This window comes from Triturus cristatus, chromosome 2_2 (genome assembly GCF_964204655.1).
Source record: "Triturus cristatus chromosome 2_2, aTriCri1.1, whole genome shotgun sequence".
Taxonomy (NCBI): domain Eukaryota; kingdom Metazoa; phylum Chordata; class Amphibia; order Caudata; family Salamandridae; genus Triturus; species Triturus cristatus.
Window position 1 is genome coordinate 608,474,574 of NC_140582.1, and position 12,193 is coordinate 608,486,766.

The 12,193-nt window shown below is 44.6% G+C and overlaps 1 protein-coding gene across 1 annotated transcript in view; it reads left to right on the top strand.

Moving 5' to 3' along the window:
- KLHL2 (kelch like family member 2) overlaps positions 1 to 12,193 on the top strand; it is a 506,272-nt gene that overhangs the window by 256,233 nt on the left and 237,846 nt on the right. The window lies entirely within an intron of this gene.

Below are 12,193 nucleotides of genomic sequence, written 5' to 3' on the forward strand. Positions count from 1 at the left end.
TCGTCTCCTCCCACCAAGGAGATCGACATCAGGGCACTGAATTCATACTCCATAACCTCCACTGTGTTGAGGGTGCAGCAAGCGGTAAGACTAGACTCCTTATGGGGACCCCGACTACAGAGCATGGTTACAAGCCTAAAAATGTCCCCTCGCAAAACATAAGGCCTTAAAGAGCAGGGCTCCCGCGAGACTTATGAAAATTAATGAGTCGCTGGCAACATCAAGATTCAGTTGGCAGTCTTTGTCAAGTGATCAAGGAAAGGAAGGAGGCCAGAAGAATGCACCCATTTAAAGGTTTATGCATCTTCCCAGGTAATCTCTACCATATGCTCTCTATGGTAGCACCCTGCATAAACATTGGTTGCAGCCTTTTATTTGTATTTGCATTAACCTGCACTCATTATGTAAGAACTTCTCGACACGAATAACAGGACAATATTTAGCCAAGGTGGTGCATGAGATTAAGAGTGTCAGTGGTTATATAAAAAAGGGTTTAGGACGCCACTAGAAGCAGGAGCGCTCAGTGGCACAAACTCCACAAACGCAAATGATAGTATATGTCTTAAATAGCATTTTGTGCCCCATCCTGAGACATTTGTGAATGCCATAAACAGGCATTACTATTATCCAATGCAGTGGTACTCATTTTACTAACCTCAGAAAGATGCTGGGATGAGTTGCTTTATCGTGATTCATGCTCATAGCTCGAAGGTTACAGCAAATGTCAACGGCCAGCTTTTAACTCACTGAGGTATTTCATCCACAAATGACAACTGTTATCCAGATGTGTGATTGCATGGTAGTTTAACAGTCCATGAGTATTTTTATGCTGAAGAAGTCCTGGATGTAAGAAATGGGGTTGGTTAATAATAGTAGCGGACATTTTACAGTTATTTGACGGATGTGAGGAGGGAGAGGATGCTAACATATGAACACAAAGCACAAGTAGACCTCTGGAAGTTTTCTTGTTCTAGTAAGAGCAGCAAAAAAAGTGTAGACCTATTTTTGAAATTAATCTATTCCCTGGCTTCACTCTTCCAGGAAGGTGGAAGGAGATGGAAGAAGACTCTTTTCCCTCGAGCTAGAGGAAGGAGGTGCTTAATTTTAATAGGAATCCCCCCATGGCGCTCAGTAAGGGCTATCGCTGTTGAGAATGTTACTGTTTACAGTTTTATTTTTAAATGTTCTTACTTATTTTGATCTTCAGAACTGGTGCTTTTTAATTAATTTTATGTGGGGGAACGTGTGGGAATTGTAGAGGGCTCTTTTGAGCAGCATTGCGCTCATATATTTTTACCGCGCTGTGAGGTTTCTCTCACCGCTGACCTCCAGCTCTAGTTGTTTTAGTGGGTGGGCTGCTTTTGGCCTGTTCGCAGCGCCATAACTTCCTTTTTTTAGATGGCGGAAGCACTGGCACACGCGCAGACGTGCCGCACCAAAGGCGCACCTAAGGCAAGCCCGTATGCACCTGTCAGCATCCCAAAAGTGCCCAGCACCAGACACTTAAGTTCATTTTGTTAAATAAGAGGAGGCAAGCTTGCCTTACTCGAGGGAGAACTTAATAAGCCTTTAACTCTCCCATGAAATGACCCTTTAGACTAGTCCCCGAACTGCTGGCCAATTACTTTTCTTGTGACCATTGTGGCTTTAGGTTAAAGCCTAAACCTCTTACCTAAAATAATAATTTATGTGGTACTCTGCCGCCTAAAATAAGAGCCCATTTACAGCTTAATAATTAATGCTTGCTCTCTTCAGAAGCATGCAGTACTTGTCTATAATCTTCTTTTGGACAAAATCCCTGACATTTTATCCATAACAGAGACCTGGTTGTCGGCATAGTTGAATCCGGTGGTAGAAATGGCTATTCCCTTCGGCTTTGAGATGCTAAATCTAGACAGAAACTCTGTTAGGGGGGAACTGGAGGGGGTTGCTATTATTTATAAAGACATCTCTTCTTGCTCCTCCTTCCCAGTCTCACAACTTAGGGAAGCAGAGGTGCTTGGTTTCTGCCTCTCGCTAAATGCCCAAAAGTCAGTAGGTGGCATGTTGATTTATGGTCCTCCTGAGCCAGCTGGGCTGTTTCTAAACTCCCTCCCCGAAGCTAACTCTCACGCTATTTTGCGATTTTCCCACTGTGTCATTTTAGGGGATTTCAATATTCATTGGGACTGCTCGTCCAATAAAGATACACGTACCTTGATTGACATTATGTCCCCGCTGGGACTCTCTCAGTGGGTCACCAACACCACTCATTCTGGGGGTCATTCGATTTGGTTTTCTCTAATCTTGGTTTAGCTGTGCTGAACCCTACTCCTCTTGCTTGGTCCAATCATTATTGGATCCAATTTAATTGGGTTATCCTGCCACAGGGCAGTCTAGGAACCCACACTACCTTGTGCCTTACGAAGATCTCTCAAAACAGCTTGCTAGTTGCCCTGGAAAAAAAAAATATATATATTTTGGGCTCTATGGACTCTGACACACTTGAGGTTGACAACTGGTTGCGCACAACAGTGAAAATTACTTGTTATTATAAATATTTTCTTAAATTCGTCTACAATACCCAGTGCAGAGGGAGTCATTCGTAGAGAACTGATAGGTCAGATTAAGAAGGGCTGAAGACTAAACCAAATAAAATCAATAAGAATTTTTACTGAAATCGGCCAGGGCAACACAATCGTCCAGGACCTCGGAGCCAGGTTTTAATCCACAAATATTGAGTGTTTTAAGGATGAGTCGGTGACATGTGGGCGGAGATAGACAATACCATTAAAATAATATTATCCCACGGGCTGAGAAGTCCTTGCGCGTGCGCGTGCGTACTTAGGTGCGACAGCGGCTGGGAGGAGCCCTGTTTGCAGTGTTCTGCACGCTGCATGTTCTTGCGCTGATTCATTCTGAAACAGTTTGGCCGCTGTTGATTTACACTCGTACAGTGTGCATACATTGCTTGCTTGGTTGGTTATCACTTCACTCCGCTGTATATTTAAATCACAATTTTGTGTTTGTAAGCCTGCTCTCTTCTGCCTTAATCCTTCAATTACTGATTTCCAATTCTGTGGATGTGTGAGTAGTGCTGAGAAAGGAAGTTGAGTTCTCAGTCTGTTTTTATTACTGTAGGTGTTTGTGTGCGAGGATTGCTTTGCCATCTGGGCGTTGCTTCCTTACAGGTGTTTAATCTAGAGAAGTAGTAGTGTGGTGCCAAACATTACTGTCACAAAAAGGATGTGAGAAGCAGATTTAGCTGTCTTTGTTGGGGTCTCCAACCAGTAGCTTGTGAGCCACTGTAGCGCTCCAGCTACCTGTGAGTAGCTCACCTATGTGCAGCCCAGCCTATTTAATTAGAAAGCTTCTGCTTGGTTGAATTATTATACACATAAAAAAATGTAAATTATACAACACTAATAATATTAGTAGCTCTCAATGCGTTTCATTGAACATAAGCAGCTCATTAAGTTTGAGCCTAATGCACGGAGATTAATACATAAATTTGAATTTGTGACTACTTAGTGCACAACTGAAGAGTGGATTATTATATTTTGCCTACAATCATGGCAAACGATGGGTTTTTCTGGGTTCATCATTTAGCACTCAATTTGAATAATTAAAAAATCTGAAGTAATTGGCGAAGAATAAGGCAAACAGAAGAGAAAGCTAATAGTAGTGAGATTACGGTGAATGCCTCGGCTCGCTTTATGGTGGTGTGACCTGTGCAGATTTACCTGGTTCTGAGTCGGCCCGGGAAGCAGGTGCTTTGTTTAGTAGAGGTGGGCGAGCCAACAGGTTAATAGGGTGAGCCAACCCAGAGGCAAGCCAAGAGTCTGGCTCGGATCTTAGAGGCAGTGCACGATCCGAGTTCTTAAAATATAAGTCACGTAAATCATGCAACAAACTATGTAAAATATGATAAAGTATCTACAAAGTTGAAAAAACACATTTCTTCAACATGTGTAAGCTTTGACAATAATAGGGCACTTTATAGCACTGCACTGAGAAGTACTTATTAAAAGTCATAGTTTTGTACAACTGGTAGTCTGAACTCACATATTCCAAAGTGCCATTATATGTGATAATGAAGAAAAGAGAGTTTAAGTGGAATAAAATATTTTCCTAAGATCACACAATTTAAGCGAGAAAGCTGTGATTATTTTCAGGTTTTCTGGTTTCAGTGTGTACAAATCAGCCAGTAAATAAGTATCTACTTTTCTCTTTCCTGTTAAGGCTTTGTTTTTACCCCTTAGTGCATTTGACCCGAAGGTATTGAACCACTTTATATGAGCATCAGTTACATTACACAAGGTTGCATGTATGCATGTTTATAGGCACTGGGGAGATTAAGTTATTTGCCCTGAATCACACGATGTTGAGCCAGAGCCGACAACCGAACCTGGTTCGCCTTGAGTTCCATAGTCTGCAGCCCTGGCCCTAATGCTGCATGAAGTTTGGAGAGAGGGTGGCATACAGAAGCCGCATGAAAGCTTCCACCACAAGATCAGACATCTACAGCAATTTTGACCCACAACCCACTGACCTCAACCACCTCTAAACACAAACCGACGGCACCGACACCCACCGACTACCCAAATGGAAACAGCTCTCGATCCCAGACACCAAACCATATCGAACTCCATCCACTCCGTAGTGCCCATGGACCCCTGCCCGCACCACAACCTAGGAAAGGAAGAAATCAGCATCAACCTCACGGACATCCGCCACACTTCCATCACTACGACATGGAGGTCAAGCCTCTCCTGAAGAAACCCTCCTCTGGCCCCAGCAAACTCAAAAATTACCGACCTATCTCGCTTTTCCCTTTCTCTGCCAAGGTCGTGGAGAAGGTAGAACAGAGAACCTCGCAGAGAACAACGTTATCAACGCCTCCCAGTCAGGCTTCCGGGCCAATCCCAGCACCGCCCTGATTGCAGCTACAGACGACATCAGACGCCTCCTCAACCAAGGAGAAACTGCAGCTGTCTTTTTCCTCAACCTTTCTGCGGCTTTTAACACCAACTCCCAACATACCCTCATCACCAGACTCCACCGCCTGGGCATCCAAGGAAACACCCTCAACTGGATCTCCTCCTTCCTCTTGGGTCGAACGGAGAGAATCCATCTACCTCCTTTTTCCTCCGAACCCAAAAACATAATCTGCAGAGTACCCCAGGGCTCTTCCCTGAGCCCCACCCTCTATAACACCTATATGACACCACTAAAAGACATTGCCCGGACTCACAAACTCAACATAATTTCTTACGCCGATGACACGCAGCTCATCCTCTCCCTCAAAGAAAACACACCACCAGAGCCAAGTTCCAAAACATCATGTCTGACATTTCCACCTGGATGAGGACCAACAGCCTAGAACTCAACTCGGACAAGACAGAGACAGTCATCTTTGGAAATAGCTCCTTTCCCTGGGACAACACTTAGTGGTCCACTCACTCGGCCCGCACCCACCCCCGCTAACCACGCACGCAACCTCAAAATCATACTAGACAGCCAACTAACCATGAAGCATTAGATCAACGCTGTCTCTTCCTCCTGCTTCCACACCCTCCACATGCTCCACACGTTTTTTCGTTGGATCCCTATCTCCGCCAGAAAAACGATCACCCAAGCCCTCATCTCCAGCTGCCTCGACTGCGGCAACGCCTTCTATGCCAGAACCACCAAACGACTACTCAACTATCTTCAAACCATCCAAAACACCGCTGCAAGACTCGTCCTCAACCACCCCAGGGGAACGAGCACCCCTCTCATCTCAGAGCTCTCCACTGGCTCCCTGTACAGAAAAGATGCCCTTTGAAGCTCCTGACTTACGCCTACAAGGCCTCCACAACTCCGGCCCTGCCTACATCAACCACCGCCTGACCTTCTATTGACCCACCAGAGTGCTCTGCTCCACCTCCCTCTCCCTGGCCCGCATTGGCCAGAGCCACTGAAGAGGTCGTTCCTTCTTATACCTCGCTGCCAAGTCTTGGAACGACCTTCCACTCCATCTGCACACTTTCCCCTCACTCAAAGACTTCGGGAAGAAACTCAGGACATGGCTCTTCGACCAAGGACATCAGGACCCCAGCGTCTGGAGAACCTCAGGGGTGACAAGTCGCGCTCTACAAGAAACACTGATTGATTGATTGATTGATTGATTGATTGATTGGAAGCTCGGCTCATTCTGTGCACGAGGTTCCAACAGGACCTTTATCTGAGCCAGACCCAGGTTTCAGGCTCAAGCCTGGCTGGAACTTTCAGTTGCTCATCCACCTCTAGTGTTTAGAAATAACTTATGGGATTAAAAGCACCTGCTGCAGAGTTCCTTGTGTGTCCAGCTACAATAAAAATGTCAAAATTACTCTGGTGATCAATGTTGCTGCTGGAGAAAGATTGCAGTTTTGACTCATCATAAAGTAGCTACAAAAGTTGATGTGCTTCCCTCAAGTAACATGTACAATGAAGATCACAGAATTGAAAGTGAGTAAACTATGAGTAGTTCTATTAAAAATGTAAATGTATGTGAGAGAGGGGTATGGAGAGATGAGGGGCACTGTTGGTGGGTGGTAGTGCGCAAATCCATGGAGAAGTAGGTCATTCAAGAGTGCCAAAAAAGATAGTCGTACCAGGCGCCACCAGCCTAAAGCTGGCCCTGGCGAATGTGATGGATGTAAAACAAGTATGACTGTGTACATCATCAAATGGAGACTCCTTGCTATCCAAGAGATCTCACTTCCTATGTTGACAACACAGCAGGTCAACCCTTACTAGTAACCTCCCTGGAAAGCTTACAGATTGTGAAACCGGCAATAGTCATGAAGTCCAAAATACGCAACAGGTTGCCACATAGTTCAGTTTGTTTAGTTCATTTTGTTTTTGCTTTAATATAGCACACACATTGCTTCTTTGCAGCTTTGGAGCACACACCCTAACAACAAGCTTTGGCAATGGCAATCATTTCGGCTCTTGTATGGTGAATTGGGTTTTATCACGCTCCACTAACACACAGCAGAGGTACAGCAGTGCAGACTTACCTGTCTCCACCTCACACACACGCTTTCGCTCTTCTTTTTTACCCCTCTCTCTCCCACTCCCACACCTGTTATAACACAGATAAATGAATTGATGCTTACGCACAAAAACACACACAAAAATAGGGACAGCGTGCAGCAGCAGCGCAAGCTTCCCTAATGTAACTAACAGATGCCGAGAATGTGGTAGCTGCAATACAAAATTCCCTCACACATTCAAACACACACCTTATACACCACAAGAATGCACGTGCGCACAAAAGAGGTACAGCATGACCACCAACGTAGCAATCTTTCCTCACTTACACAGCAGCGGGCCAAACCAAGCAAAGACCACATTGACTTCATATGGTCACAGTTTTCATCTATTAATGTCATGGACTATAGGCTCAGCCACACAAGTGGGGTAACATTTTTATGAGACGTATGGTAGTGATGGGAGGTAGGAATTTAGTGGTTCAGTGCAAATTGGTGACCTTCCCTTCACTTAAATGCAAGGAAAATACATGATTTTAGCTGAAATTTTAGGTTTGCAGGACATTTTGGGTAATAAAACATAGTGCGATGGAAGCACATGACACCAACCCGGGACTCTTTTGGAATTCTAGTTATCAGAAATGTCTGGTTTTAGTAGGTTTCCCTGGATTGTGATCAAGTCTGTGCCCAAATACTGCTGCTACCCACAGTGCCTGAATGGGTTGATTTTGATGGTGAATATTTGATGGTGGTTGAGTAGTTGTTTGGTGGTTTCATATTGTGGGCGCCAGGCTCAGCCAAACAGGTGGGATTCCGCTTTTATCAGAAGAAGTGAGAGAACGTTTGGTAGTACGAATTATTTGGAACCCCATAGATTGGAGAATGTTTTTTTGCGAAGTGAATTGTGAGGTAAATGCATGATTGATGTTTGAACAGCATTCTGAGTAAGAAATCGTAGTGAGATCCACACAAGTCATCCCACCCCGGATTTCCCTGGTTCACTACTTTTCAGAAATTTCTAGGTTTGGTGTGTTTTATCTGGGTGGTGGCCGAACATGGGCCCAAATTCCAAAACAGATAGGAGGTTAAATGGTTCTCTCATCAAACATTGTCTAAAGAGGGGGTCATTAAGTTCTTCTCTCATATTGGGTCTATGACATTCCAGTGCCTAGTGCCTTCAACACCCTGTAACCTGCCTCCATGTTTTGTCTCTTGAATGTTTTTTGTTGGATAACATACATATTTGTCAATCAAATCTTCCTAACTGACCCCTAAAATGGGGTTGGGCAATGAAAGTAACAAGGCCCTTTGTTACAGTAGGTCTGGTAGATTTTAATTTTAATGATGATTCTACTGGGAGCCAGTGGAAGGTCTACCAAGACTGAAGGTTGATACTTGGTTTGGCTGCATGTTTCTGTAGGCTTTTGAACCTGCCAATGAGTTGTTTTTCTGTCTATGTCTAGACTACATTACAGTACTTCAGACAGCCCATTAGTATGACTACCAGTCTTCCAAAAAAGAATGCCATGTACCAAGGTGTTGTTTGTTTAAATAGGTATAAGTTGTCAATAAAGTTAAACATTTTTAAATAAAAATGTTTTTCCCACATCTTTAAGAAAAGTGGTGCTACAGACTGTTCTTTAAGCGCCTGACTCCAGGCAGTTGCTCTTGGATTTGGATTCTGAAACGTAGATATACACTATGACAATGTTAGAGAAATCCTCTTGTCTGAAATATTTTAACACTGTAACTTAATACTGTTGCGTTTCCTGGTACACGCACCAATGCTAAGCTGACTTTATGGTGATTTCCCAAGTATCATTTGAAAATATATTTTTTATTAATATTTGGTTAAATCAACTTGTGATTGATCGGTATTTATTTATGGCTACACACTACTATCCTCCCAGTTAGTAGCATCAGCGCTCTCAAAAAGTGGTAGTACATAGGTGATCATAGCAGGTTGTTGTTATTGTGTCTCCCATAATGACTTCTGCTACAAAGCCATATAATAATTCCACAAAAGAGCTCACAGTGAAGTCATAGTCTTAGGTGTGCGGATACCCACTGACCAATTGTAAAGGGTGATCCGATCTTATATGCTGCACTGGTGGAATAGGGTGTTGATGTTAAGGTATTTTTTTGTTTACTTTCACTGTCACCTATGTACCATTTGATTTGTTTCAGTTGTCTATAAATATGTTATCTTTTCTGGGAGCAAAGGGACTCAGATTAAAGGTGGATGTGAAATCTTAGAAGATTTGTTAATAACTGAATTATGTTCAGAGGAATACATTTTAATGTGTTGGTGTATCTTGAAGGCACTAGAGTCATCTGTAGTGTTCTAATAAATATAACATGTGAAGGGAACAAATATTTGAATACGATCAAAACAAATCAATAGACTTCATGATGCCATTTCAATTGAAAATGTGTTGTCTGTAATGGCAGTGCGCTACCACACCATGCATACTCAACTCTACTCCACTCTATGCCTTTCCAATCTACAATGCTCTTCTCTGATACACTACGATACTCGGCTTCCCTCTATGCCACTCCACTTTACAATACTCTATTCTACTCCACTCTACGCCACTACGCTCTACCCAACTGTATGCCACTTCACTCCAGGCTGCTCTACTCCACTCTGCTCCACGACACTCTATGTTACTTCACTTTTTAAAACTACTCCATTCCACAACACTCCACTCTACGCCACTCCACTTCACACTACAACACTATATAATTCTCCACAACACTCCACTCTATGACACGCCACAGTACGACACTCTATGACACTCTACAACACTCTACCCCACTCCACTCTTCTCCAACCCGTGACACTTTGCTCTACTCTACGCTACTCCACTCTACTGCACTCCACTCTATGGCACTTCACTCCACAGTATGCTGTACCACTGTATGCCCCACCAGTCTACATCATCACTCTGCTCCATGACACTCTAATCCACTCTATGCCACTCCACTCTGCTCCGCTCTACTCCACAATGCCACTCTATGTCACTCCTCCACTCTACAACACACCACTCTACTCCACAACACTCTACACCCTCTACTCTACGACATGACTCTCTATGGCATTCTACTCCAGTCTACACCACTCCACTCTTCGCCACTACACTTTGCACCAATCCACTCTAAGCTACTCGACTTTATGCCACTCCACTGCATGCCACTCCACTCCACACTACCAAACTCCACTGAAATTGACATCATGATATTCTACTCCACCTTATGGCACTTCAGTCTATGCAACTTTATGCCACTTCACTCTAGGCCAATCTACTCCATTCTATGTCACTCCACTCTATGACACTCCACCCTCTGATACTCTACTCCTTTCCACTCTACTCCACTCTATGACAGACTACTCTAGGCTACTACTCCACTCTGAGCAACTTCCCTCTGTGACACACTACAACCCTCCACTTTGTGATCCTTTACGACCCGCTACTCTACTTTACAACAGTCTACTTTATGACACTCCACTCTGTGACACTCCATGACACTCCACTGCACTACACTCTATGGCGCTCTACTCTATGACACTCAATGCCATTCTGTGCCACTCAGTCTATGACATTCTATGCATCTCCATGCAGTGCCACTCCAATCTATGATACTCTACCGATCTCCACTTTACTCTACTCTATGACACTTTACTTCAGTCTACAACATTTTATTCCACCCTATGGTACACCACACTATGCCCCTCCACTCTGTCACTCCACTCTCTTTGTTTAAATATTTTTATTAAAGTTTTCCATCAGCGCAGTGAAACCAACTACAGAGAAGACTAAAGAGGACTCAATCCTCAATGCACATATCAGGAGAAATCCGTGCGTCCCCCGCTGCCCCCCTAAGTCCCCAACCCTCCACCCTCTCTACCCCCACCCCCCGTCAGTGTGCCCGCATCAACCCCTTCTTCACTTCTGCTGGGAGTGGCCCGGGGTCCGGGAAATCCGAGCCGTCACTCCACTCTCTTGCCATCTACTCCAGCCTACCCCGCTCCGTGAGACTATTTCACACTATGACACTCCACTCTACGATACTCCACTCCAAAACACTCTATGACATGCTACTCCACTATGCTGCACTCTGTGCCACGCCACTCTGCGCCACTCAATGACACTCTTTGCCACTTCACTCTAGGCCACTCTGCTCCACTCCTCTTCACTCCACCCTATGACACTCTACTCCACTCTACACCACTCCACTCTTCAACAGTCTAAGACACTCTATGCAACTTCACTGTAGGACACTCTATTCCATTGTACGCCAATCCACTCTACAACCCTCCAGGACACTCTACTCCACTCTTCGACAGTCTACTGTTTGACACACCTTTCTATGCCCCCCCACTCTGTGACCCTCCATTCTACGACACATCACTCCACTCCACTCCGTTCAATGCCACTCTATGCAACTTCACTCTGCTCCACTCCACTGTACTTCACTCTACACCACTCCACTCTAAGGCACACCACTCCATTCTACGCCACTCCACGCCACTCTATGACCCTCTACTCTTCGACCCTCCATGACACGCTACGACCCTCAACCGCACTCCACTCTACGTCACATGACTCTACATCACACCACTCTACCCCACTCCACGACACTCTACGAAGGTCCATTCTCTGACACTCGACTCCATTCCATTACACTCCACTCTATGACAGTTTATAATACTCTAGGCCACTTCGCTCTAGGTCACTCTACTCCACTCCACTCTATGATACTCTACAACCCCCCACTCAATGACCCTCCATGACACTCTATTGTGCTTTACAACAGTCTACTGTACGACACTCCATGACAGTCTACGTCACTCCATTCTGGCACTCTAATCTACGACACTATATGCCACTCAATCTATGACACTCTATGGCACTCCACTCTGACACTCTACTCCAATCTTTGGCACTCCACTCTTCTCCACTCTATGACATTTTACTCCATTCTACAACACTTTACTCCACTCTATGCCATGCCACTTTACACCCCTCCACTCTGTCACTACATTTTATGGCACTCTATAACACTCTCCGCCACGCCACTCTATGCCACTCTAAGCCACTCCACTCTAAGATACTCCATTCCTAAATACTCTATGACATTTTACTCCACTCTGCTCCACTCTATTCCACTCCGCTCTGCGCCACTCAATGACA